Raw genomic sequence first — 5,565 nt, 5'->3', positions numbered from 1 at the left:
CCAATGAGGTATGGAAGATCAGAATTACTAGTGTTTCCCACACCAACTGAGACAAGAGCCTGATCCTTGGCCAGGTGACTTGCAGGGTCAGGCTGTTTCAGTATTTTTTCCTCCGGGCCATTATAGAGCTCAGTCAAAATTCTCAGAAATCCTGTCCAAAGGAAGGCCACCATGTTGCATGACTTGGGCTCTTCTCTGGAAGGACCTGTGCCCACAGGACAGGGCTGTGTGCATCCCTGCTCCTCTCCTAAAGGTCATCAATTCTGTGCCCTTAGCACAGCTTTGCTGCTTTTGTCCACACTGACAACATGCACACTGGAGGGAGAACATGCCACAGTGTTGACAGAGGAGCTTCTGGGAGACACCAGAAGAGCACTGGAGTCAAGACTGTAAACCACACCCAGTGCATTCCAAGTCCAGCTGTACCTGCCCAAGCAGAGACTCGTTGACAGCAAAAGAATTCTAGAGAAATTCTCCATGCACTGTAAGTCTTGCTCACTTAGCAGTCGGGCCTCACTGAATCCAGCCTAAGGGAGCAGCTGTGCTGTTTTGAAAGAACTTTCTCCTCTTTCCCTGTGAGCACAATCCAGACAGAGAGAGAATAGAGAGAGCCCTTGGCCAAGACTGCTGCCACTGCAATCAAGGCTGAAGACACTCTGGTACAGTCAGAGCTGCACTTGAATCCAGGTGCACTGAACCTCTGCTTGAGGGCATTTGTCTGAAAATCAATGATTTTCAGCAAGTCATCATGGGAAGAGCTCAGAAATGCAGTCCTTTCTGGGTTAGATCCAAAGCAAAAATTTTCCCCAATAGCTCCATTTCTCACACCACACTCTGATCAAATGTCCCTGAAATGACTTTTCTTGTCAAAATGCCCACTCATCACACATTGCTCTGTGCAAACAACATCATTGTAACTGAATCCTGCAAATGCTGTCTTTATGCTTTCTTGCATAGATCCCAGAGTTCAAGGGTCAGGTCATGACTTCCTGAGACATCCATGCATTGTCCAGCAGGAAATCAGCAGGGAACACTTTCCCACTATGTCCTGTGTGCATGTGCCATAATCAGTAATCATTCACAGTCCAGATGCAACTTCCAAAATTATTTGAAGTTGTAAGCCCCAGCACTATCAAATGAATCCTAATGATACGTATAACTAAAAAGAACCAATAAAAAGTAGAAAAAGAAAAAAAAAATGAAAATTCAATGCTTGGGGCTGGGGATGTGGCTCAAGCGGTAACACGCTCACCTGGCATGCATGGGGCACTGGGTTCAATCCTCAGCACCACATAAAAATAAAGAAGTTGTGTCCACCAAAACCTAAAAAATATTAAAAATTCTCTCTCTCAAAAAAAAAATTCAATGCTTGTAATTTCAGCATTACTACCAAATAGGGAGCCTTTGAACTCATATTTGTCTCCAAATGCTTCCCATAACTTAACATTTCCATTTACCTGTGGCCAGTAATAGGGAACCTGCACTGAACTGCACAGCATTAACTTCCCCATCATGTGCATCAAAGACACATAGGCAATAGTTGGTACCCTCATTTGTTTACCAGAACCAGGATGAGGATGCACATTGTCTTGGGAGACTGGAAAGGGAGAGACAGAGCATCTCCCAAAGATCTTAGTGATAGAATCCAGAAGGCCTCCAACAAGCTGTGAGAGTCACTTAGCAGCTGCTCTGCTGATAGCTTGCACAGAAGAGATCTCCTCTGTGTGCTCTGTCCCATCCACAATGACTTCAGTGTCATCATCCTGTTCAACAGGCAGTGGTTCCTTTGTGGCTTCTGCAAGCTCTTTCTGCAGCCAGGCTTGCTGTCTCCTGGAGTCCTTTTCCTTCTCTGCATTGAGGGAGCTGCCTTCCTGGCCCTTCTTGGCCATCTGCCTAGTGACTGGCTCCTGGTTCTCTGTGGTAGTTTTCTTCCGTTTCTCCTCCAAGGCAGTAGAAGTGACCTGCAGGGCATCATATATGTCCTTCAAAGTCTGGTTGGATATGTCAACATTCCATGTGCCACTGTATCCAGGAACTGCAGGATTATCTCCCCCAAAGACTTTCTCTGCATCCGGTTCCTGCACCTCAGCTCCTCTGCAAGGTGGCATGTCAGCTGGAGATGCAGGCAACACGGAAGCCTGAAGAAGTGGCATGTTGCCACAGCACCTAAGGGACTCCTATCCTAGTGAAGGCCTGCGACCACAGCATAAGGGGACCAAAGGAGGAGGGAAGGACAGCAGCCCCAGAGATCAGCTCCACACACAGGTGCTCCCGATGCCATGTCCATTTTGTAATATTTTGAGATTTACTTTCCTAATATTTGGTGATGTTTATTGTGTCCCTGTTCATGAAGAATATTAGTTTGTCATTTTCTTATCTCAAAATGTCCTTGGGATGACTGAGGTTCTTGCTCAGCAGTAGAATCCTTGACTAGGGTTCACAAGGCCCTGGGTTTGATCACCAGAACTGAAAAAAGTAATACTAGTTATAAGTTTTAATAAAACATGTAAGTGTTGTTTGGGCATTTTGTGACCAGGATCCTTCTGACCTCATATATGGATTTGGCTGTATTGTATATCCAGGGCATATTATCAGAAAAACTTTGGATAAGGTTAGTATTATTTCTTTCTTAAATAGTTGACATAATCACCAATTAAGTCATATTTTTAGGGTACATCTGATATGTTTTTATAAATTTGGTTACTATCACATGTATATAGTTATTCAGATTTTTCACTTTTTTCTGGTATGAATTTTGATTATTTGGTTTTCAAGTTTTTTAAAAAAATATGTTGTCATTGAACAGGAAGATATACAATACTACATTATTGTAATACATTAGGATCTATTGAGATGCCTTTTGTATTTGGTATTGCTTATTGCACTTCTCTCTCTTGCTTGGTCTTGCTCTCAGCTTTTTGAAGAACCATTTTCTATTTTATTGTTTTTTATGGTGTCATCATTTCCTATTTTATTTTTCATCCTATCTTTATTATTTCCCTTCATCCATTTACTTTGGCTTATTTCCTTTCTTTATTTGTAGCTTCTCAAGGTGGGAGCTCAAGACATCCTTGATTTTATGTGTCTTTTTCTAATGTAAGCAGGTGGACGTAGAAATACTCTTTTTAGATCTTCTTCATCAACCAAGCATTGCTGTTGCTTGGTTGAATCTCAGTTATCCTTCAGCTCAAAATAATTTCTAATTTCCCTTGTAATTTTTTTAACACACATGTATTTTTAAAAGAAATACATTACTCAGTTCCAAAAGGTTTGCTTATCTTTCAGATACTTACATTGTTGACACATAATTTAATTCTGTTGTCAAATAATATACACTGAAAAAAATTCTTCAGAAAATCTTGAGACTCACTTTATGATTGTATGAGTTAACTTGCCAACACTGTAACAAAATACCTAAGATAAACAACTTCAAAGAAGGAAAAATGTGTTTAAGCAAATGTTTTGAAAGGTTAAATCCATGGATTCTTTGCCCCTTTCCTTTGACCTGTGGTGAAGCCAAACACTTTGGTCGGGGTCATGTGGTGGAGCAAAGGTGTTCACATCATGGTGTGTGGGAAGTGAGAGAGCAGAAGGGGCCCACGTCCTTATTGCCCCCTTCCAGGACATGCCTCCAATGACTTTACTTCCTCAAAATAGGTCCCAGTTCCCAAAGTTTCCACCACTCCTAATAGAGCCATCAGTGAGGAACCCAACATTCAGCACTTAAGTATGTGTGGAAAATACAAGATTAAAACTATAATCACAATGTACCTTACAGTTTACTTTGGTGAATGTTCCATGTAATCCTGAAATGAATGTGTCTTCTCTATCTGCTAGATATAATAATCTAAATATCCTTGTATTATTTAAATCCTTTATAGCCATACACACTTTTTTTCTTTTCTTGTACTTGTTCTACCATTTACAGACAACAAATGTTTAAAACTATATAGTGATGGTAGATTTCCTTTAGTTCTTGTCATTTTTTTCTCTACATGTATTTTGAAACTCTTATATTAGGTTCATGCACATTTATGAATTTCATGTATTCTTAAAATATCAATTAAATTTTAGTCTAGATTATAAATTTAGGACTCTTCTGGTTTAATGTGGTGATGAACAGATGGAGAGGAACTGGTGGGTTCCAGCTTTCCCTTGCTCTCCTCCTTTTGCATGGAGCTCTCCTTCGTGACTGCTGCCAGCATAGACCTGCAGTGGCACGAAGCCCATACCCAGATATCTGGGTGCAGAACCACAAAAGAATAACTCCCTATGTGAGCCCAGCACTTCTTTCTTTTAGGTCACCCTTCAGTTAATTGACATATCAGCTCTATGCATTACCTTCATTACCTTCTCAGGATTCTTCTGTATCTCCAACTCCACTGTTTAGATCCTCTTTCCCACAATTCTTCCTCTAATTTTTGAAAATGTTATTCTCTGAGAAAGTAAAAAAATGTAATATTCTAACTGGTATTTATAAAAAAAGAAGGAAAACATACATTAGTATTATCAAGAATGACATGAACTATCATTAAAGATCCTAAAAATATCAAGAGCATAATATGGGAATATTGTAACATTATGAACTACCCTATCATATAAATTCAAATGTGGATTCATTTCTTGAAAACCCCAAGCTACTAAACTAACTCAAAATGAAACAAATAACCTGAATAATGCTCTATTATTAAAACCATATTAATAATAAAAAATAATCTCTAGGTCCATATTAATTAACTGGGTAATTTTGTTAACAACTAAAGAAGAAACATCATAAAAGCTACGGAATTTTTTTTTTCAGAAAATGGAAAAGGAGGAAATACTTCATGATTTATTTTGTGAAGTCAGCATGACCTTAATACAATATCAAAGAGATCCCTGCCTTCTAAAGAAAACCAAAGAACCCCAAAACCTATAGATCAATAACCCCCATGAACATACTGCAAGTTTGTAATAAAGTATTAACAAATTAATTCCAGCAATATACAAAATGAGCAATACAATAAAGTGGGTGTGATTTTTTTTTTTTCTAATGTGAATTCAACTGCATTAACGTACACGCCAATAACTAGTGAGACATTTTTTTTCTGCCTGTGTAAAGATTAGTATTTGACTCAGGACTGGGAAAGAAGATCCATCTTCACTGATGTGGGTACATATTATTCAATTCATCCACAGTCCCATAAAAAATAAAGATAGAGAACTGAGCATGATGTCTCACACCTGTACTCCCACTTTTTGAGAGGCTAAGGCAAGATCTCAAGTTCAAGGCCAGCCTGGAAAACTCAGGGAGATCCTGTCACAAAATAAAATAAAAGTGGCTGGAATGTACCTCAGAGGCATATTGCTTGCCTAGTATGTAGAAGGCTCTGGAGTCATTCTCCAATACTGCAAAGAATAATAACAGCAATAATAATCAAGATGGAGGAATAACTAATTCACTTTGTCTTCTGGAGCTGGGACCATCATCACTTCAACTCTGCAGTGAAAGCTCCCCTGCTTCTTAAGCCTGTGGACCCAGAGTGAATTACATCTGGGTCTCCAGCTTTGATGGCATATCATGGG

At 39.4% G+C, this 5,565-nt stretch overlaps 1 pseudogene; it reads right to left on the bottom strand.

The window, feature by feature from the left end:
- Nucleotides 1-257: 257 nt before the first annotated feature.
- Nucleotides 258-2,153, bottom strand: LOC143403360 (autophagy-related protein 16-1-like; annotated as a pseudogene).
- Nucleotides 2,154-5,565: the final 3,412 nt, after the last annotated feature.

This window comes from Callospermophilus lateralis, chromosome 7, assembly GCF_048772815.1.
Source record: "Callospermophilus lateralis isolate mCalLat2 chromosome 7, mCalLat2.hap1, whole genome shotgun sequence".
Lineage (NCBI taxonomy): Eukaryota > Metazoa > Chordata > Mammalia > Rodentia > Sciuridae > Callospermophilus > Callospermophilus lateralis.
Note: the sequence above shows the minus strand (reverse complement) of the source record. Positions and strands in the feature narration are given on the sequence as shown.